At 35.4% G+C, this 24,578-nt stretch overlaps 1 long non-coding RNA gene across 1 annotated transcript; it reads left to right on the top strand.

Annotated features, from left to right (window-relative positions):
• Nucleotides 1–8,697: 8,697 nt before the first annotated feature.
• Nucleotides 8,698–24,329, top strand: LOC105865127 (uncharacterized). The gene is made up of 3 exons (XR_001151341.2): nt 8,698–8,815; nt 12,771–12,829; nt 24,038–24,329. It is a non-coding gene; the product is annotated as an uncharacterized LOC105865127 (long non-coding RNA).
• Nucleotides 24,330–24,578: the final 249 nt, after the last annotated feature.

Here is a 24,578-nt window from a genome sequence, read left to right as displayed (position 1 = left end):
GCTCACTGAAAGAATAAAGGAATAGGATTTCTAAAATCAAAATAATGCACAAGAATATATAAAGAGAAATGTATTCATTTGATAGGAATTCCCAAATTTAAAAAATAAAAATAGAAAGGAGGACAAACTTAATAAGCTAGAGAATAAGATTTCTCAAATTTATGATGGATAACATTCTCCAATTAACAGTTCTCATAGAATGCCACCAAATGGGCACATAAATAAATAAGCATTAAAAAAAACCTCCATAACTAGTTACATTTCAGAGAATTTTTAAGAAAATAAGGGTGAATAGAAAATTCTAAAACCTTCCAGAGACTGAGATCAGATCACCTACAAAGGGCAAAATTAGACTGAAATAAGGTTTTAAAAATAAGGTTTTAAAGAGACAGGTAATTAATATATTCATATTTAAAGTGCTGAGGGATAAAGACATTGGACCTACAATTATATAAACAGTTAAATTATCATTTAGGTGATAGAGTAAAAGAAGTATCAAGGCCTCAGAAGAGTTAGCATATTTCTGAAAACAAAAATAAAACTATAAGTCATATTAAGAATAGGGTTAAGTAAATAAATACTAGCTGTTTGTATGTCCCTTTTGGAAAAATGTCTATTCAAGTTCTTTGTCCATTTTTAAATCAGGTTATTTGGGTTTTTTGTGGGTTTTTTTGCTATTGAATTGTATGAGTTCCTTATATATTTTGGAGTTTAACCCCTTATCAGATGTATGGTTTGCACATATTTTCTCCCATTGTACAGGTTACCTTTTTATTTTATTGATTCTTTCCTTTGCTATGCAAACATTTTTAGTTTGATGCAGTCCCATTGCTTATTTTTCCATTTGTAGTCTGTGCTTTTCCAAAAAAGCAAGTGGCCAACAGGTATATTAAAAAGTGTTCAACATCACTGATCATCAGAGAATGCAAATTAAAATCACTGTGAGATATCATCTTACATCTGCTAGGATAGCTATTATCAAAAAGTCAAACATAATAAATATTGCTGAGGATGTAGAGAAAAAGGTGCCCTTATACATTGTTGGTAGGAATGTAAATTAGTACAGCCATTATGAAAAACAGTGTGGAGGTCCCTCAAAAAATTGAAAATAGAGCTATCATATGATCCAGCAATTCCACTTCTGGATATATAGCCAAAGGAAATAAAATCACTAATTCGAAGAGGTATCTGCACACCATATTCATTGCAGCACTATTTATAATAGCTAAGATACGGAATCAATTTAAGTGTCCATCAATGAATAAATGGATAAAGAAAATATGGTAAATATTTGCAATGAAATATTACCGAATCTTATAAAGAAGGAAGTCCTTCCATTTGCAACAACATAGATGAAACTAGAGAACATTACACTAAGTGAATTAACCCATATACAGAAAGACGAATACTGCATGATCTCACTTAGATGTACTATGAGATCTAAAAAAGTCAAAGTTACAGAATCAAAGAGAATGGTGGCTGTCAGGGGTTGGAAATAGGCGAAATGGGAAATGGGTTAAATGATGAAAACTTTCAGCTTTAAGATGAGTAAGTTCCAGAGATGTAGTGCACAGCATGGTGACTATAATTAATAATAATATATTGTATGCTTCAAAATTGCTAAGAAAGTAGATCTTAAGTATTCTCATCACACACACACAAAAAGGTAACTACAAAAGGCGATGGCTGTTAATTATGTTAATTAGCTTGATGGTGCTAATTATTTCACATATACATCTTTCAAAACACCATATTGTACACTTTAAATGTATATAATTTTTATTTGTCAATTAGACTTCATTAAAGCTGGTGGAGGGAAAGTAGCTGTGGAAGGAGGAAAAAATGAAAATAAATTAAAAAGTGGGAAACTTAGTATGGCTGTCAAAATAAGCAAATAAGAACAATAACAAAAGTATATTGTTAATCTAGAAATAAATTCTAGAAATATGAATGTGGAGAATAATAGGGGAAAGCAGAATGAGGCGAAAGAATGCTGAGGTGTGTTTTGTTTAGGGAAGATATATAGACTACTATGTTTAAGAAATTGAGAATGGATTTTAATGACCTTTGTGTAAACACTGGGAGACAAAGAGTAGAATATATAATTTCCAAACCAATAAAAGAATATTTAATCTATCCAGCGAAATGAAGGAAACTAGTGCAAAGAGAAATAATAAATATGCATGCTCAAAAGGAAATACCAAATAAGATGGGAAAAATAAAACCTAATATAAGAGTAATTTAGGAAATACTATGTTATACCCTCACAAAATAGACACTTTCAGATCTAATTAAAACCAAAAATGAAAAAAGGAAAAAATAGCCAGCGCAGTGGCTTGCACCTGGAATCCCAGCTACCGGAAAGGCTGAGGTGGGAGGATGCCTTGGCCAGTTCAAGACCAGCCTGGGCAACATAATGAGACGCTGTCTTTAAAAACAAAGCCAAATAATGAAAAGAAAAATTAGTTGGGTGCTGTGGCTCTCTCCTATAATCCCAGCTACTCAGGAGGCTGAGGAAGGAGGATCATTTGAGGCTATAGTGAGCTATGATCATGCCACTGCACCCCAGCCTTGGTGACAGAGCCAGACCCAGTCATTTAAAGAAAAATAAATCTTTTTTAAGGGAAAAATATCAAGAACCATATATATACACAGAGACAAAACAGATAAGGCTTTTTTACCATATCAACTTTATTAATTCCAATTATACTATACACCATATATTAATAGAATAAAAGGGAGGTATTTACCAACAAACAAGAGTTTAAATAATACAAGTACTATAAGCAACTACAAATGTAAATAAATTTGAAGACCTAAAAAATTAATCTATTTCTGAAAAACAGACAATATCAAGGGATGGATATTATAATTACCTTGGTTTGAGGCTTCCACAATCTATATAAATATGAAAATCTCATGTGCTCCATGCATATACAATTTTTATGTCAATAAAAAATACCAAATGTTGTACTAAAAAGAAATAAAAGACATAGCACGACCAATAATCATTGAAGAATGGCATTGCTCATCGAAGATTTCTCTACTAATCATAGATATGCATAAACTATAGCTAAAAAGATGCACAAGAGACATAAAAGTGATGCTTTCTGGGAAGGGAAACTGGTAACAAGGTATAGTGTGAGGAGATTGTTTACTCCTTTGTATGTTTCAGAATTTTGATCCATAGACATATATGACTATTAAAATAAATCATTTTTGAATAATTCATTCAATTCAAGTACATCAGTAGTGAGTAAACCAATTAAAATTTCTGGAATGTGAAAATATATCCGTTAAATTTATCTTATAAGCATAAGATTAAGTTTATATCTTATAAGTTATATAAGCATTTGAAAAGCAAATTGGCAATATGAATTCTAGCCTCCTCAGAATACATTGTTCTCATGAGTCAACAAAAGAAGAGCTTCAATTTTCACTCCTTCCATGTTCTTAGAGAGTAACTACAGGGGAAATAATAATAAGCCCAATGTTAAACATGAGGATTTAAGACAAATCGAAATTTAGGCAGAAAGAAATATGAAATAGCTATAGAGGAATACAACAATTCCATGCCTAAATAATTAAACAATTTATAATCATCTATATGGGGATTAGCAAACTGTGCACCTGTGAACCAAATCTAACATGCAGCCTATGTTTATAAGTAAACTTTTATAGGAACACAGGAAGTCTGATTCCTTTACATACTGTCTATGTCTGCAGCATTAGCACAGTTGGGCAGACGTGACCGAGACCCTATGGCCTAAAAGCCTAAAATATTTACTATCTGTGCCTTTATAGAAAAAGTTTACTGACCTCTGATTTAGATGATGGGGAGGAGAGCAGGAAGGTAGCACCACCTAGAAAAATTCATATGATGTAATAGTTTCCATACTCATGAAAAATTCTATGAACATACATTATGACATATAGGAATACAGATTGGCCGGAAATATAGCAAGCAGTATTTATATTCAGATGTTAACAATATGGTTGCTCTTTTTTTTCTGCCCTGTACTTTTAAATTTGGGGAGAAATGTGGTTGCAATACATTCATATTACTTTTGTTTTTAGCGTGTGATATTAATTTTCTGAATTGTGAAATCATGACAACCACAAAATCACAAAAAGGCAATATGAATACCTTGAAAGATGTGAATTAAGATTCAATTTCAAAATATAGAAGAATCTACCTAAAGCATGACAAGCTTGCCTGAACAAAACTGGTCATTTAAATTCCATGAAAAAAATGGAAAATTACCATAATCTGTGAGAAATCTGCTTATGATCACTAAGCTACCAAATAATGATGATACCTTACATTTGCATAAAATGTCCTCATCCACAGACCTTATCTTATTTGATCGTAGACTAAGAAGATAGATAAACTCTTATGTCATTTCACAAATGGAGAAATGACATTGAGAAAGAAAGCAACTTCCCCAGGGTCAGAGAGATTTCAAATAGAAGTAGAAACAGAAAGAATTTCGCTAACCTCTGTGTTCTGCCAGCTGACTGCACTGTTTCTCTTTTGAAATAAACAGGAGCTTTTTGGCTTTCCGGAAGGTGACCAAAACTTTAAATACTTGATTCTTTTTTAACTGCAAAATGTTTTTTCCTTATTGGTTCATTGACATAATACTGAGTTCCATGATTTTATGTTCCCTTTTGCACTATCAGTATTTTCAATCAAGCTAAGTAATTATGGACTCAGTTTGTTCTGGTTGTGATGTGTGTTACTGAATTTCTCTGATATAATCATTTTTAAATAAAAAACTTAACAATCCCTCCTATAAAAATTAAATAAAGTGTCCATGTAGTCCATGAATAAGAGGAACTCAAGGGAAAATAATCATTTTGTCACATCTCTTTTCTCAGTTTCACTTTAAGATAATGTTTTCTTTAACTACTGGCCATTTCATAATAGTGCTGAAATGTGATAGCAAATGTCATTTTTCAGCATGATAAAACCGCCTACGTATTAGTCATCAACTCCTCGTGCTGACTGGGAGATCGGTATGGGGGCATGTGACTGCTTTCAGGACTGTCCTTAATTCTCAAGTTCTAAAGACCAAGGGGAAACTCTACTGCACTTTCTCATCAGACAAAGAATCCTTTTATTCTACTCTTTAAGCCTGATAAGCACAGGAAGTATTACAATAGACTAGGCTTTCAATCTCAATAAGAAAGTGTAATTATTTTGCTGGAAAGACTTTTTATTGTCCAAGAAAAAAAGCTAAACTCCATTTCATTGTGAATAATAGCTACATCCATTTGCTTTTTTCATTATTTGTTTTGGAAAGCCAGTTAGTGTACTGCCTCAGCATCTACAAAACCTAAACAAACTCTCGTGCTGAGGAAGTCCTGACAGCCAAGGAGAACCATGGCAAATGCTCTAGGGATCTGGGCAGGTAGCTCTTAACTTCAATAGAAACATTTATTTGCAATCTCCTGTTTAATCTCTACAATTCACAGTAAAATTTCTAATTCTTACTGTGCATTTATATCAAATAATAAAGTTTTAAAGTTGCTCAAGATTGACTTTAATTACTGTTCAAACAAGATGATGCTCTGGTATTCAGCCACCCCAAGTATACAATGATGAGTTTGCATTTAACCCCAAGGTTGAATGAATTCCATATTGGGAAGCAAGACCCAGTATGATTGAACATCAGCTCTTCAGCAATAAATGCAAAACTTGGCTGGGCGTGTTGGCTTATGCCTGTAATCCTTGCACTCTGGGAAGCTGATTTGGGAGGATTGCTTGAGCTCAGGAGTTCGAAACCAGCCTGAGCAAGAACAAGACCCTGTCTTTGCTAAAAAAAAATAGAAAAAAATTAGCAAGGCATCATGGCGAATGCCTATAGTCCCAGCTACTTGGGAGGCTAAGGTAGGAGGATTGTTTGAGTCCAGGAGTTTGAGGTTGCAGTGAGCTACCACTGCACTCTACCTCGGTCAACAGGGCCAGACTCTATCTCAAAAAAAAAAGAAAAAAAGGCAAGAATAGTCAGGGGATGACTTCTGTAGCCTGCTTGGTCTCAAATTCCCCAATTGTAACAAAGCTACAAGCCTCCTAAGTATTCCGGTGCCTCACAACACCAGGCTCTCCACCCCCCATGCTCTCACCCTTGTAGGACCTCTACCTGAAATGCTCTCCCCACTCACCTGCTCCTAATCCATGAGATCAGACTCCAGTTTATCTTCCGATTTTCTCTGGAGTCTTACCTATCTTCTCTGTGAAATATTTCCTGGCAGGATGATCAGGAAATACTTCTAATGGATATTAAATATTTCTAATGGATATTCCCTTTTCCATTCTACTACTTCACCTTCCTCCATCACAACAATTATATGAATTGCAATTATTTTTTTGAATGCATGTTTCTTCCTGTATACTTTAAGACTTTTCGGGATAGCCCACTTACTTTTTTTTTTTTTTAATCTCCTAAGATGGAGGCTGGAATAAAGTAGGATCTCCATAGGTATAGGGAATGAATGACTGAAGTAAATAAGTTAGGGCAAGTATTGCTTCTTTGGAACTTTACATGCCCAGGTCAAACAGTGGAAAAGTCCTTTATCCCTGGAATTGCTCACCACCTCAGGAAGAGTTGAAACTGAGAAAATGAACATAAACACACTATTGGCAGGTACTGAGTTTTCTCAGCCTTTTCTGGGATAAGAACTATTAATCCTTTCTCCTACAGGAACAAAAAAGATAAGAGTTCACGTAGTATCTCACTTGACTTCCATTTTGAATTAAGTCACCCTCCAAACACAACTGACAAGCAACTAAAGGGACTCCCGGTGTGATTTGGCAGTCTATGACATTAAATAATGTCTAGACTCCACACAGTTCTCAGTCCTGTGTATCACAATCCAACACATAAAAAAGAGCTGAACGGATTCACAGTAATCCATATGATCATATTGGTACTTACTCAAGAAATTTGACCCCAAAATAAAAATAATGTCATTGCTACCTTGACCAGAATTCCATGAGGAGTTCACATTATGTAAATTAGCTTTTCCTTAATTTAGTTGTTTTATCATAAAAACAAGATCCAGGTGTTTGTTTTTGCTGCATCAAATCTCTTCTTTTAACTGTCATAACATACGATTTTGGAGATACTTATTTCTAGTTTAGGTGTTGTTGCTATTTGTTTGTTTTTGTACATATTAACTGGATATTACAGAAATATTGTATTTTAAACCTATTTGATAACATAAGAATCACCCAGTTTATGGATGAGAAAACTGAGGCCTGCTTAGGTGATGACTAAGTCCAGGTCCCCCAGGCACTTATTTATAATCAGCACTAGGTTTAGGACTCAAGTCTCCAGCAGCACTTCCTTTTGTTTTTTTACAGACAATATGCAATCCTAATCTTGTACTTAGATTTAATTTTCCTATTAAAATTTTGATCTTAAATAAGTAACTTAAACTCATTGATAGTATTTTTATACTACAGATTTTAGTATGAAATCATTTTTATACTACAATTATTATATTCATTAATGAATAAGCAAATTTCCTTCTCAGATATAATATTTAAAAAGCAAAATGGGGCCAGGCATGGTGGCTCACGCCTTTAATCCCAGCACTTTGGGAGGCCGAGGTGGGAGGGTCATTTGAGACCACAAGTTGGAGAACAGCCTGGGCAGCATAGCAAGACCATGTCTCTACAAAAAAATTAAAAAGAAAAAAGTGAAATGGATTTCTCTAGCAGATTCTCTAGAGGTTTTATATTGAAGACACCTAAAAGGATCACAGACACTTTCCTTCTGACAGTATGACTGCCACTGGGGTGAGAAAGGGAATGAGTGGAGAGGGAAATTCATTTGGTCATCATCAGGACAACAAGATATAAAAATTACTGGCACCCAGAAACAAATCGTAGTTCTCAGTCTAAAGGACTGGCAATGGTGTGTTCTGACTCATCAAATACTCGTGAATTTACACACCCCTTTTTTTTCAGAGTTAAACCTCTTATAAACTAGGTCATTATAACTCTATGAGAGCAAAGTTTCTCCTCTGCAGTGGCAGTGTGGCTCCTAGGGGTCACCAGGAAATGTGTGAAATGGAGCAGGTTTCAGGCTGTCGGAATGCCTGGAGAGCCAATTGCAAGGAGCAAATCAAACATTCTGCATTAACTAGACATTTCACCAAAGAAGTCTCTTTGTACCCAAATGTCACTAGAACTTGCCCTGACAACCACTAAGTCAAAAAGAAAAGCAGATCTGATACTCTGGACAGCCCAAAGTACCAGTATTCAAAGGTGTCATCAGTTTAAGCTACTGAATCGAGCAGCCAGTTAATACTGAGGAAATACAATAATTTCCTACAAATCTGTGGTTAGCAATTAATATTCCTCAACTTATTACTAATTAGTTTTTCCTTATTATAGAGAGGATGTCTTTAAAAATTTGTATTGTGGTCTTTCTGTCTTTAGGGATAAGATAATGAGAGAAAACTTTAGAGGGCTAATCATTGAAAGCATTGTTGAAAAAAATTAATCTTGCTTTATTCCGCTATTGTTAACTGAAAAATATGCTGTGTTATGCCAAGTCATGCCGGATTTTGTGTTATCAAGAATTATACAGAAATGCTTGAGCCAAGGTGATGTAAGCATCAGATACTGATGTCACAATTCAAGTGAAGAAGCAATGACATTCTAAGAAGAAATAAACCAGTAAAAAGCAAGAAGACAAAAAAGTAAAGTGATGAGCTCAGATGAGGATCACTGCTGTGTGCCTATTGCCTTTGCCATGATACTTTGGTGAAAGTGAAGTCAGGTCTCAGGCAAGCTTCCAAGGTGAGGGTCTAGTAGCAGTAAGACAAAATCATGGAAAGGTCATTATCATCACATTTATCACTAGCCAAAGTTATCCCCCGAAAAATCCTCAAATCCTAAGGTCCCCATCCTTGGGATAGGGGAAGGAAGGGTAATTGATTGGAGTATTATTTTCTCTCTGTCCTTTGTTCTCCAATACATGGACCCCTCCATGAAGAACTTAGGTGTTAAGAAGGCTTAAGCTGATGACGTGAGTGGCTGAGTTAGGAAGGTTTGGGGTATCTGGTGTTTTTGTTTGTTTGTTTTGTTTTGCTTCATCATTTAGTAATTTCCCTGAGTTTAATGCCAGTTCTAGGACTTAAAGAATAAAAATAATACATCCCTGAAACACCAAAAGCCTTATATCTTGAAATTAACTAAAAACAGACGGCCACACATCCCTAAGATACAAACATTTAAATGTGAGACTGAGAATCTGAAATGACTAAATCAGGTAGAATGTAAAATTCTTTTCCAGAGTACATGTGTTTTTTTCATAGTCTTCCTTAATTGATCTTTCTTTATAAATTCATTATCATATCCTCCAACTTACCATTTCTATTACTAAGTCAAGGGCTACAAGAAAAACGTGTACTCTTAAATGAAAAGCTAGGAATTCATCAAAAGGAATTTTAATTTCAAGAAATGTCAACTTTGGGTATCAATATTCTAGAATTTTTTTTTTTGCATGTTTGTTCCTCTCCGAAACAAAAACTGTTATCCCTATTAGAAAATAATAACCATATGAAAAAGAAAATACATCTGAAGAAGTTTTGGCTTTTAGATACTTAGTATCAATAGAGCTCTGACTGTCCATCCATGCGCAAAACTTTTTACAGACCTATTTTTATGTGAAATGTGCTAGAGCATAAAGTTTCCATAAATCCATTAAAATTCCCACTTACATTGTTCTTTCATCTTCATTCTCCATATACCTTCATTAGTAGAGAGAAATAAGAGATTCTTCTGCATATTTTAAACATGTATATGCTTTCACTTTTTAAAAAATGTAGACTCTATTTTTTAGAACAGGTTTAGGTTCACAGCAAAATTGAAAGGAAAGTACAGAGATTTCCTATATACTTCCTGCCCCCAAACATACACAGCTGCCCTGACTATCAACATACCCCACCAGAGGGGTACATATTATACAACTGATGAACCTACATTGTCACATCATGATTATCCAGAGTCCGTAGTTTACATTAGTGTTCCCTTTTGGTGTACATTCTATGAGTTTTGGCAAATGTGTAATGGCATGTATTCACCATTATAGTATCATACAGAGCATTTTCACTGTCCTGAAATTCCTCTGAATTTGTCACTTTTGATGCTGAGTTTTGATAAGGACATATCTGTTGCTATTAAACATATTATAAAGTACTTACTTTAAGTAAAATGCATGTTGATTCAATATAGACTTAAGAACCATATTAGATGATGTAATGTTTCATTTATTTAATGCTATTTTACCTGTACTAATATGCTTCTCGTTCAAATTGTCATTAAATTCAAATCTTACATAGAGACAGCAAATCAACCAGGATATAAGTACTGTGTTTGTTATGTATAATAGATATTGCTAAGAAGTATTTTCCTATTTGGAGATGGTGGTGTCATCTGAGAGTGCACTCTTATTGCCAAAAATAAAGCCATTTTTGTTATTTTTCACTCTGACGGTACAGGTACAGATGTCATAAACAGTTTCTCAAAGAGTGTTTCACAGAACACAAGTTCCACGATATGTTTCCTTTAGAGAGGACTCTGTGGTCAAATGTATTTGAGAAACAATGCATACTGCAGTTTCCTTTTGGATATTTACAAAGTGTATCAGCCATTTAAAATTTTTGTGAAGTCCTACACCAAATGCCTTGTCTAATGCCACTTAATCGAGCACTTTCCAAACTTATTTAATCATGTAACACTTTACTTCAGGGATTTTAAATAAGTATAACATAGGCTGGACAAAAATTCTCTGGGGAGTTTTTTTTTTTTTTTTTAAATGCAGGTTCTAGTAAAACAAAACAGAATAATAAGATAATTCACATTACTATTAATATTTTAAACAAATATAATGCATGAGTAATTCATTCTTCCATAGTTTACTTTTCCCTATACTATATTTTAGCATTATAGTTGATTTTTTTTTTTTTTTTGAGACAGATTCTCACTTTGTTTCCTGGGCTAGAGTGCCGTGGAGTCAGCCTAGCTCACAGCAACCTCAAACTCCTGAACTCAAGCAATCCTCCTGCCTCAGCCTCCCAAGTAGCTGGGACTACAGGCATGTGCCACCATTCCGGCTAATTTTTTATATATATATTTTTAGTTGTCCAGCTAATTTTCTTTCTATTTTTAGTAGAAACGGGGTCTGGCTCTTGCTCAGGCTGGTTTCGAACTCCAGACCTTGATCGAGCTGCCCACCTCGACCTCCCAGAGTGTTAGGATTACAGGCGTGAGCCACCTCACCTGGCCTAGTTGATGTTTTAAAATAATGAATCTTAACCAACATGTTCCACGCTTAATGGAGATCTTCAAACATCCCACCAATTTGTTATTAATAGTTGCAGTGAATTTGTTCTAGTATAATGTCTGTTGAAAATAATGATGAAAGAACTCAAAAACAATAACCTCAAATTTTACTTACACTAAAATGTATTAACACATATAGAGAGAGTTTATAGTCACCTAGAATGCATTTTCTGCAAGAAAGAATCTATTGAACTAAATAATTGTATAAAACAATTGTAGGACTCAGAAGATACCAGATTCTAATCAATATTTGTAAAATAAAGCTGAGATACAAGACACTCCATTTATAAGCAAACTTGGATTTAGTACACTACAACTGGATGGAGGAACACTGTGATATAATGGAAAAAATATGAAATGTGGAAAAATTTTGATGTAGATTTGAGCCTATCTTTTGCATTTAATAATTATAGGATAATAGAGACAATTAATTAAATCATACATTTCTAATTTCTTCATCTCTGTAATGGAAATGATGCTTCATACCTTGAATGATTGATAAGAGAATTAAGTTACACTGTATGAAAAGTACCTAGTCTCAAACCTAGCATTTAATAATGTATCAAAATTAATAAATTTACAACAATTTCCTATTAAACAAATCACCATAAAACCTAGTTTTATACATGCTATTTATCATATGTACATAAATATATTTAATCTAAAATATAGGCAATATTAACAAAGAATAATATACACATATATCCCCAACTTTTAAAAAATGCCTTCTTTTCCAAAATGTAACTACTCACTTTTAACCCCAAGAGAGATTTTCTGTGGGTTAACGTAATTAGAGCCTTATCCTAATTTTCTGGTATGACATTAACAACATATTCATTCTAATAAACAAGTTAAACAATAAATTTATGATTGTCTCCAATGTTTATAACCAAAGCACTTATATGCACTTATGCAAAGAATCTAAAAGTACACAATTCATGATTTTATTGGGTTTCTTCCCCTCACACACTCCCTCCTTCCCAATTCATGAATATATTTCAACTGCTAATAATGGATGCAGAGTCTGGCAAAATCATCAAGCCTCCATTATAAGATAGTTGCTATATAAGCTATATAAGCATAACATTTCTCAACGTAATACCTGTGGGAAATGACTTATATATCTGTAAAGACTACAGTGAATTTTTTAGTGTAGTATGAAATAAAGAGAATGGCTTTATATATATATTGGTTTACTTTTTTTACATATGATTTTATTGGGATTTTTTTATGATTTACTAAAGAAATGTGAGAGTTACAGGGTAAATAAAGCAGCGGCATGGATCAATTACCTAGTACAGTTTACCCTTGAAACACTGTGCAGGTCCACTTACACACAGATTTTCTTCTGCCTCTGTCACCCCATGGGACAACAAAACCAACTCCTTCTCTTCCTCCTTCCCCTTAGCCTACTCAGTGTAAACACACCAAGGATGAAGACCTCTATGATGATCCACTTAATGAACGGTAAACATACTCTCTCTTTCCTATGATTTTCTTAATATAATAACATTGTTTCTTTTCTCTAGCTTACTTTACGTAAGAATACAATATATAATACATATAACATACAAAATATGACTTGGTTATCAGCAAGGCTTCCAATCAACAGTAGGCTATTAGTAATAAAGTTTTTGGAGCGTCAAAAGTCATACTCAGCTTTCAAATAATCATTCTAAGTAATCGGTTTTAAAATGATTATTAGCACTTTTCATTTTGTGAATTGTTATATTTGCCCATTGTTTATTGGAGTTTTGTCTTTTATATCTGTATTTTAAACAGTCTTCTTTATATATGAAGAATATTAACGTTTTGCATGAAACATGTTTTGAAAATCTTTCCATTTGCCTAGTGACATGTTTCTTTCCATATTTAATGTTATCAGCACTTATAACTTATAAAAAGACCTTTAATTTCTGAAAGCAATGTCATATGAGTATCAATAGATAATATAGTAGCTATCATCTTATGAATACTTCATTACTATATTTTTTGTTCTTCAAAGTTTGGGACCTCCTAATTCAATTAGAAACTTTAAAATAGCTTAATATACAAGACGAAATAAGGCAATTTGAATCCACATAAAAATTGTAAACTGTGGAAAGAAAAAATAATGCTTTAAATATTAGTAATATTCTTACTAACTGAGCATAATTTAGGGTCTAAGTTTTCTCACAAGCAAGGCAAAATAAAAGAAAATACAGTGTTCCAATCATTTCATCATTTTCGTTTTTAAATGTGAAGCATATTAATTCATCTAGGGTGGCAATTTTTTCTAGAACTTAATTGTAAAAAATCATATGGATGTTGAGGCAATTTCATTCATTCATTCAATTCACAGCACTGGAATACTTGAAGATGCTGATGCTTTCTAGCATAAGCTGTAAGACTGTTATTCTTTGTGTTCTGAGCACAAGTCTCCGCCTCATTACTATATATTGTTATCCCTTGCTTCAGTCTCTTCCTCCATCTGCTTTACCTAAAGTAGAAAACACAGAACAAAACTGACTGTGTTTGAATAATATTTACGCTTCTTTGGGTTGCAAAGAATAGGAAATAATTCAAGGTACATATTTTTTAAATTGATTTACTGGGAGGTACCAGAGTGTGTTATGGAATTCAAGAAAGCAATGAATAAGCAATGTTCAGAAATGGCAGAAATCAAAGCAATTCCAGAAGCCTCCATACCAAGAGTTTGTCTATCTTCCTTCTATAGCAGTGCATTGGGCCTTGGCTACATCCTTGAATCGCCAGATAAGATTTTTTTAAAGTATGGGACCTAGGCCAAGTTCCAAATTGATCAACCCAGAGTCTCTGAGGCCAAGGCCCACTGAACAGAAAGTTCAGGTTATTTTATTGTGCAATCCTTGCTGAACTGCTCTGTAGGGCTTCATTTAACGTAACAATGGTGCAAACAACTTCTGTCTCAGTGTGTGTCCGTCTGGGATTCTGTTCAGCATGCAGAATCCCAAGGACAGAGGTGACTAGTCCAACTTGACTAAAATGTATACCTCTGGCTGGTTGAGTCATGGCCTTAGGGGTAGCTGGTGACCCAGAGCATGGCTGCAGGGTAGGGGGACCAATTGTTCTGCTTGCTTGGGATTGAAGTCTCCTAAAACATGAGATTTTCAGTGATAAAACTGAGGCAGTCCCAGGCAAACCAGGACATCTGGTCACCTTTCCAGGGAGCGAGCCTCCTGAGCCAGGGTAAGGAGGAGTTCTCAGGAAGGAGACAGGATGGTTAAGAAAGCCAGTAGCTCATCCTCACATTGTGCAACCTTCATGTTTGCAGAATCCACACAAATTGACGTATTTTGTGACTCATTTTTGTGGGGAGGAGGGTGTAGAAAGGAATGTGGGTACGGTGATTTATTCTGCAGTACTACAGAAATTAAAAGTTTAGTGCAACCTCATCATATTTAATGCAGTATATTTCAAAAAATAGATAAAACTGAGGTAAGTTTGGTAAGTTAGAGTATAGAAATTCTTTTGTGAGTTTAGTATACCTAGCAGCAAAAATCTTAAAATATATATAGAAAAGAAAGAAATGGCTTTTACTGTATAAACCCTGTACTAATGCTCTAAGATACTTTAAATCAAGTTCATACCCAAAACTAAAAATCACAAAGGTAGAAATGTCAAGTATGTCTGACTTGTCATCTCTGACAACCAAATGTCATCATCCTTTGCCACATTTTAAAATGAAAACATTACAAAAAGTAGGACATTTTAACTTAAAAACGGCATGCAATTTCCAGGGTCTCTTCCCATTCTTTGCTAGTCAGACTTGGCCAAATGACTTTTTATTTTAATCTTAATTATTTTTAATTCAGTAGACTAAGGAACTGTTCGATCATGAGGGGATAGCAAAAGGAGAGGTACACTCATACAGGAGATTTTTCTGACTGTAATAGCAAATCAGGAAAAAAGAAGATCATAACAGCCTCTTAAATTATATACTCAGTGGAGAATGTAAATCATCATTCAACACAGTGGGCCTTCTGGAAATATACTGCACAGCTTCTAGGAGAAGCAGTAAGATGGAGAGGTCTCCAGGACTCCCAAACCAAAACAAACAATGCCAACAGTACAAGGCATTTGGGAACACAAAATGTAATTTGTTATATACAAGAATGCTGGGGAAGTTGAAAATTTCCCTTCAGCAATACAAAGGAGAGGTCTATAGTAGATTTAATGCTGGAAGTTTAACACTGACTCAAGATATATTCTGCAGAGGAAAACCAGTGTCCTTGGAGTGTGGAAGGAAGAACCAATCAATATAATACTGGACCAACCTAACAAAAATTTCCATCCCGTTGATAGGAACCACAGCTGCAAAACTCCCCACTGAAACACGTAGACATTACTGCCTGCGATGCACGTTTTGAGAAATGTATTCTAAGAATTCATCTTGCTGCATCTGTGTTCAAGCAGCGAGCTTTCATGACTTCAGTGCCCCAAAAGTGATTATAATCATGTGGGTAATAAATGTTAAAATCTCAAAGACTAACTACAAGTAAAGCAACACAAAGATATAAAGCGCAGCGTTCATCCTAAGGAACACAGCGATGCTTTTGAGCTACTGTTCGCTGGCTTGCCTACATTCTAAATCTGTAATTCCTTCATTGGGCAATAGGAAACGGGTTCTATTCCTTAAAATATTGAAATGATCAATTAATATGGTAGGCAAAAATACAAAACAAAAAGAGAAATCATGACAAAACTGCCGATTGCTCTCTAGACTGAAAACTGATTCAGTCAATGTTGAAATGAGAGAAAGCAAATAATTCAGATTTAGGGTAAATTTTAATTACCTGAAAGTAACTTTTCTGGTAGAATTTTACCTCAAAATGTAATGTGTGTTGCCTCAGCATTTACACTAAGTATACTTGTCTCTCAACAGTATAGTGCAGCTGCTAAAACAGCCCTCTCACAGAAAACCAGAGATCCAAGTTATTAGGGAAATTATGAGGCATTTTTCTATTTCTTTTTTTCTATTTCCCTGAGCTGTTTTGCTTTGAGAGTGCTCTCCTGTTCACCAAATCTTTTCAAAGTTTTGCTACTATTTTCCCACCTCTGGACATGAGGCTTCTTGTCAGAGAAATCATTTGAATTCCTCTGTTGAAGAATTCCTCTCATCTCTCCTCACTTTCCTTTCATTTATAACCATATCCTAAGCCTGGTTCCTAGGAAAGCTTACTGTACGCAATCTGCACCATACCACACCCAAAACAGCTGCCACTGGGTGACATTCAGTTTACCTCCTCTAAAAACATCTGTTCTCTAACTGAGTAGCACATGTTTATGACCACCTGAGGGCCATGTCAAATGAAAGAAAGGATCCAACAGTCTTCACGGAGGTTTTGCAGAAACCATGCTGAATGCAAGTTTTTGTTTCCCTGGATTTTTTTTTTGATACCCAGACACACAGTAACACATGTTTGGTGCAGACATGGTCATCTAAGTGACCATATCTCCAAGTTCAGTCTCACCAGTCTTCCATCTCATAGCTCTAGCAGCTCAGATTTATGCCCCCTAAGGTTCTAAGCCCATCACATATTACTATACCCTAAAGGACTAGTAGCCCATGGATCCATAGGTAATACTTTTAGAATAGAAAAAGCAAACAAAATTACTTTTGCTATTTCACATTTATCACTAGCTCAAAAAAGAAGAGGAACTGTTGAAGTCTTAGCACTCTTGCTCAGAAAAGCCCCTTAACGATCTTGTATGGACAACCTAAACACCCAATGGTTCCTGCACGTAAACAACCCAATTCCAAATTCCTGAAGGCAAAGATCTGAAAACTAGTTAGGCGGAGGATGACATAATCAAATGACCTCATTCTCCATTTGTTTACAAATGTGGCTAATTTCTGTGGTTCCCACTGGTCAGTATTTTAAAAATAGGTGGAATAGTATAGGATCTCAGAGCTCTTTTCTAAACCCAAAAAGTACTCTGAAGTTGCAGGCTACCATGGAGCCCCCAAGTCCCTTTCTGAGCACACACACCTGTCTAGGCTGTCTCAGCAGTACTCCCAGGGGAAGGGGTGGGTCTGGCCTCTGCACTAGAAGTTGCTGCTGACAGGGCAGCACGGAGAGGTAGGACTGCTGACTCCTGGGTGATCCTCGGTAGGGACTCAAATCAAAGACGCCAATCCAGGGATGTCAAGGCAAACCCCTTAAAGCCCTCAAATGCATGCCCAAACAAAACCTTAAGGCACGCGGGGGGAAAAAAAGAGAAGGCAGCTTTGAAAAAAGTAAAAAGTACCTGAGGCTGTGAACTTACTTACTGTCATTCACCAGGAACAAATTAGAGGTAGACACTAGGGTCTGGGAGGGAGAGGACTCAGCTTAATCACAGACACTGTCTTCAGACAACCAGAAATCAACCAAGTTAAATTTTGAAAAACCTACTTACATCCCAGAGAAAGGAAATTGAAGCTGAATAATTGAATCAGCATGATCATTATGACATATCGCATTTTTCTTAATGACTACATTTCCATGGGCTACCTAAATATTTAGGATGGTTGTAAACTCACAGCCTCATAACACTGGTAGTCAAACAGCCTTTTCATAAGGCTCCATGAAATATCATATTCAGGGGCTGAAATCTGGCTGAAAACACTTTCAAAGAGTGATGTACCATCCCTAAACCAGAGGGACATGGTCTGCAACCGTTAGGCTTACCCTAACAAGAAGTTCAGGAAAGCAGATATTTTCAGAAGAATGAAAGGAACTGGGGCAAATTTGAGAAGAAGAAGAAAAAAATGAATGAGGAAAGGATTAAAAGGGAAATGATTATTTTAAAAAGTCCAGTATCTGTCTCCTAGGATCACAGGTCAGCATGACCTGCAGTGAGCCGACTTTGATGACCCTGTCCTTCTTTTTCAATGCATGGGGACCAGACCTGTAGAGCCAGCAGGACCTCAGGAGCTGGCTGTGTCTGCCTGGCTAAGTGGTGACTCACTCAGTGGGCAGAGGAAGGGTTTAGTTGCCATGGATCTCTGACCTAAGCAAGATGACTTTGGAAGGATTCAGGCAGGTGTGCTACTCCCGACTGCCCTTGAATTACTCCACGGAGATGAATTGCCCTTCCAAGTAGGAAAACACAAACCCCCAGACCAATGGCGTTGCCTTCACTTTTCACACATGACATTGGATGAGGCCCACTAAATATTGGCAAACCCGACAGCGTTCCTGGTGAAATTTAAAACTACAAAATCAGAGTCACTTTTAATAAAGCTCTCAAATATAGACGCTCACTGGAGTACCAATATACTGACAACTCCACCTTTTATCTCAGGGAAACAATAGCCCTTAGACATGAGTCTGACACTCAACTTCAATTGTGTAGTAGACGGATTAAAAAGAGTCTGCAATTATTAAAGAATTTGAATGGGATTAAATCCACCCCAAACACTGATTTTACCTGTCTGTTTATACTTTGTATAGTAATATGAGAGTGGCTATAATTGAGGTTGAAAACTCTTTTCTTTCTGTTCTCAACCTGAAAAATGCCACCTTCTTATGTGCTTTCAAAGTGGGCTTTGTTTGTTTTATTGTTTTTAGAGAGGTTTGCACCTTATACATCTCATTATCAATGCCAGGGGATGCTGATGTCATCTGGAGTGAGAGTCATTTTCTGGCTCTCAGCACTCAGAATGGCAAGAGTCCACAAGTCTGCAGCACCACCGGCGTATCCCTGATACAAACTCACCAGCTTCAGCACACTGAAGCTGCGACTTCCTGTACAAAACATATTGAACCAGAGCCCTCTGTCATCACCTGCTATTGCTGGGACAGACCCTCAATGTGTGCATCTCCATGGGGATCCTCGTTGTGTGGAACTCTGTGAGAAAATTCGAAAACGTCACCACCTTATCTTCAAGGTGTGGATATGTCCCATCAGTATCCATTAGTTACTGTGCACTAGCCATGCATCTGGTGCCGACCATGACAGAGGGCATTTTCATCACCATCCTGGACATAACTACAGCCACCACCACCCCACCTGTCGAAGGAAAGAAAAGACTACAGGTGTCAACATGTGTTGAAAAAGTTATTAGAAGGCTACGAGGGGGCAACAGCCTCTCTAGGGCTATAAATGAGCTTGGTAGAAAAGGAAATTTCACTTTTATACACACAAAAAAGACTGAAGTTTAACGATCTTCCTTCTTCAAATTTGTATCCCCATAAGATTGACAGAATAAGATCTATTAGAATGAATTAAGTAAAATGTGATTAATTGAGTATATTGTCCAATATAATTGATATTATTACATTTTTTTCTTTTATTTTTCATATTAGCCAACAAAATTATGACTAATAATGATCAACTTTAAGAGTCAGGGAAGATTTAGTGAGGACAAATGGTCATCTGACACCAACATGCATTGAACACAAACAATTTTTTCCATCTCATTCTGCCATATTTCCTAGTCTCAACACTTGATTAACTGTTTTAAAAGAATTTTCTAAATCTATAACCATTCTTATCCGCAAATTTAACCCAAATAAATTTATGGATATATATAAAAACTGAATTTTCAAAATGTAATCAACATTGACACATCAATTAGGTTAGAACTAAATAGCCAATAATCAATATATACTACTGGTAAAATAGAATTGTATTATTTTATCTGTATTGCCATATTAATATGGCATAAAAGCTTTATAACACTATAGGCCTCAACTGAGGGTACTATAAGATTAATTAAAACAGAAAATGGCAGATTTATTTGTATTTGTATGTGTGCTGGTGTGTACCTTTCCTATCTTCTAAAGAAACAAATTTTAAACTGTTTTTCTCATTTTTCAAATTATTCTCTTTAAAGTATTTTTCTCCATAGCTCACCTACAAGCTAATTGAAGGGAAAAAATGTGAGAACTCCAAATAATGCACAATATAAGAAAGAGGGAAGAACTTCCATCAGTACGGAAGAAATTTAGAGATGTATATAAAATTAGTTTACTCAACCCCACACAAATAAAAACATTTGAAACCATGGATAAAATGTACAATTTTCCATAAATGTAAAATGTACTCCAGAAGTTATAAAAAATAGCCAGAGTTCAAATGCAAATGAAAGAAATAAAGGAATTGCTCAAAGATTTACTCTACCCCCCTTACAAAAAGCACCAGATTCACGTGGTTTCTTAGGGGAATTTTACTCTTTTAGACAGTTCATGCTGCTATACCAGAATAGCATTGAGTGGGTAGCTTATAAATAACAAAATCATTTCTCACGGTTCTGAAGGCTGGGAAGTTCACTATCAAGGCAACAGATTTGGTGTCTGGTGAGGACCCTCTTCCTGGCTCACAGATTGGCTGGCCATTTTTGCTCTGTGTCCTCACATGGCAGAAGAGGGGAGAAGGAACTTTCTGGAGGCTCTTTTATAAGGACACTAATTCCATTCATGTGGGATCTGCCCTCATGACTCCATCATTTACCAAATTCCCCACTCCTAATACCGTCACATTGAGAATTAATATTTCAACACATGAATTTTGAGGGGACATAAACATTCAGTCTATAGCATTTACCAAATTTAAATACACTTGCTTCTAATGCCACCTAATCTGTTTCATAGCATGGAAAGGGAAGAAAGGCACACATAACATGGATACTAAAACCCAATAAAGATGACAGAAGAAAGGAACTTTTAGACCAGTCTTACTTGTGAACATAAGTCCTAAGTGAGAGAAGATAGTTATTTCAGAGAGGCAAAGCAGACTATAGGGGAATTTGATCCAGTTGGAAGGCCAGCCCCGAAAGAATACTCAGAAGCTACAACAAAAATGTGCCCCACCCACCCAATTACAATACTTCAGGCCCATTAATTGCTAATAGATCAAATCTTATGAGAGAGACGCAGTAGCAGGAATCCCAAGAATTGTTTTGCAAAATACAGACTGCAGATCACTGGCCTGGCAATCACCTGAAATGCATGTTACAGATGCAGGTTCAAGAACTTCACCTCACACTTGCTAAATCGGAATCATACAGTGGTGAGGCCCAGGAATCTGACTTTTAACAACTGCTTGTTCTGGCCAGCAAAATTAGAAAACAATTGCAGTGCCTAAATAGTGGCTCTCCTCATGGTTCCTATCACGTATGGTAACAACAGTACTTGCAATATTAGCTTCATCAAGTGAGGATTGGAATTATCAATTAACCAAGAAATGTTATTTTTATTTGACTAGAATTTGTTGGTCCATTTGTCATTATGATTCTATGCTAGTGTATTTTGTGATGGTTATTTTTTATAAAAGGCTTATAAGAACTTAAAATGCTATTTTAATAAGCTTATATCTTTTAGAAACCACCTTCAATAGCCATTATCCTATTGTATCATATTCATCATGATATAATATAAACTAGCCATTCATTCATTTGCTAATAATAAATATTTACGTAGTGTCTGTTATATGTGTAATTTACCCCATACTTGGTGCTATTTAAAATAACATGTTGTTTCTTCATCTACCACATTCTATTTTTCTTCTTCATACAATTGTAAAAATTTCCATAACAATCACTCACTCTTAAATTGTAACAAAATGATCCTTCAGTTAGTTTTAACATCTTGCCTTAAATTACATACAGCTACATTAGCTATAGCTAATTTACTAGAAAGATGCAGGCAAGAACCTCAAGGTTGTTTTGCTTATACAAAGATTTTCCGGATTTCCTTTTGGGTAGATAAACTAGATCAAATTGTAGTAGTATAGAAACAGAATTTTACTGTCCAGTTTTTATAGACAAAACTTCATGTCTTCTATAAAAGTAATTCTTCAGTTTTGCTTATGCCATTTCTTTCTTTTTCCATTTTTCATAAGGAAGTACAATTCTTCTTAATGTGGAGACATTCAGTCATTCAACATTGCCATATTTAATGGGGATGTTGAGTAGTTAGGAGAGAGTGGAGAACAAAATAAAGTTACACCTTATGTAATTTACATTGTTATTTTCTTAGTATTTAGTAATTTCAGTTACTGATAGAATGAGTAATAGTAGTAAATCTACTAATATTATTTAGAATATAATATTTATTGCTACAGCAGTTAGGGATGACTATCTAACTTATATCGTGATAACAGTAAGTTGAAAACAATAAAGAGGAGGCTTTTTCTCATTTCTTTCACTTTGGGTAAGAAATAAAACTCTGGATTTCATCATACCGTGAATTATGTATGTTCTTTAGAGGGTGTTTTTCATTATTTTCTCACTCACCAACTTCTGAAATCCCCACCCCAACATTCCATGCAGGACCAATATATCACAGCTGTCACTGAATCCATCTGTTGATTTAGAACACTATGCAGATTTTAATGGCATCTTAAAGAGAGCATTTTTAAAAAACCAATGTCTGCTCCCAATTTTCTGTAGCTCTTAAAAGTATTACCATTTTCATATTCAAAGATTTGTGCAGTAAAACCTAATTTTAAAAACTGATAACATGTTTACCAAAGCTGGAGAAAAATAACATAGGCACAAACTAAACTGTTTTCCAATTATATTATGCTCATTTTGATCAGGGAGTTATTGATAAAGACCTTGTCAGTACTAATTTTACCCATTCTTCAAGCTCCCAATTAAGGCTCCTTCCTCAGTAACTCCAGCTAACATCTCCATACACACTTTTACCCTTGGGCTATATTTAACACTTAATTAATGCTTTATATTGTTTTCTAAGTGTTAAGAATTATCAAAAGCATATTACAAAAAGTACTATATACAATACCATAAAGAGAGTAATATAAAGTATTATATATTATCTATCATGCATGAAATATTTATATAATAGATATACAAATTAATAATTGTGATGATATCCATCAAAATGTTAACAGTGATCACATCTGAATTGTGTAATTCAAGCTATATATGTGTTTTCTAATGTTCTATAATCAATGCCTTTTTCTTATTGAAAATAGCATGAAGTATTTTTATTAACAATTGAATAATACATCTACAATGACATTATACCCTGCTGGTGGACAAGGTGCATATTACATACACCTATAGCCCTGCCACATTTTGCAATGATAGAAAAACAGAGGATATAAATACTCAGTTAGAACTCTGAGTTATACAGAACCAAAACAAATGATTTTATTATTATCACTGTCAATACACCAAACAGTAACCTGATCAGCACCTCACCAGGAAATCTGCCATTTTAAGACATTAAACTGCTGGTTTTCATTTGGGAGAAGTACTGTCCACTCCACCAGGGGGATATTTGAAATGTTTTAGATCATGTTTTAACTGTCCAATATATAATGAGATAAGGCACAAATGGCATTTAGGGAGTACGGGCCAGGGATGCTGAATATCCTACAACTTTTAGCACACAGCCATAGAAAGAATTGTCTCCCTCAAAATGTCAGTAGTCCACTTTTGAGAAAGTTGATTGGATTAACCTATTATTTATTTCTACTCATAAAAAAATTCAGGTAAATGAAAAACTCAAGGCATTATGATTTCTTATTACAGCATGTGCCCCAAAGAGTATGTGGCAAACTAAGGGTGGCCTCAATTCGTTTTTACACTCTTCCCAGCAAGAGAAGGATGTCCTCTGGCAGCTTTGGCCAGATGTGATGTAAAGCCAGTTCCTGGGCCTAACCTTTAACACAGTGGGTCCTTCTGTTCTGATCTCTTAGAATACTGCAATCGTGTGAAATGTAAGACTCCTCTGAGGCCACCTTTCCCTGAGGAGCCCAAACCATATATGGCAGCCGTGGAAAATGAGACACCATGTGGACAAAGGTAGATGAGGGAACATGGAGGAGCCAGATATGTGAGTAAAGAAGCCATCGCATCAGTAGAGCTTCCAATCCCAGATGACTCGTGCAGATTAGACAACACAGCTGAGTCTCTCCTAAATTCCTGACCCACACAAAACTGTGAGCAAAATCAAATGTCTGTTTTAAACCACTAAACCATGTCCTTTTATCTTGAGTCCATCTCCTTTGCTTCCCAGAAATTCAAAATGGAGGATGTGCTAGATTGTAGTATGTTTCTAGTGAACATGTTAAACGTTACTTCCTTTGCAACAAACAAATAAACCTCAGACCTCTAAACAGAATGCTGGCAACTGTTTCAGATATTGTTTTCCCTGTGGAAAGTTATTCTATTTTTGATGCAGTAAGCAGTTCTCATTATCTACCAAACTCCGGCTAAACTAAAATGGACATAAACCAG

The sequence above is a fragment of the Microcebus murinus genome, chromosome 15, assembly GCF_040939455.1.
Source record: "Microcebus murinus isolate Inina chromosome 15, M.murinus_Inina_mat1.0, whole genome shotgun sequence".
In the NCBI taxonomy this organism is placed as follows: domain Eukaryota; kingdom Metazoa; phylum Chordata; class Mammalia; order Primates; family Cheirogaleidae; genus Microcebus; species Microcebus murinus.
Note: the sequence above shows the minus strand (reverse complement) of the source record. Positions and strands in the feature narration are given on the sequence as shown.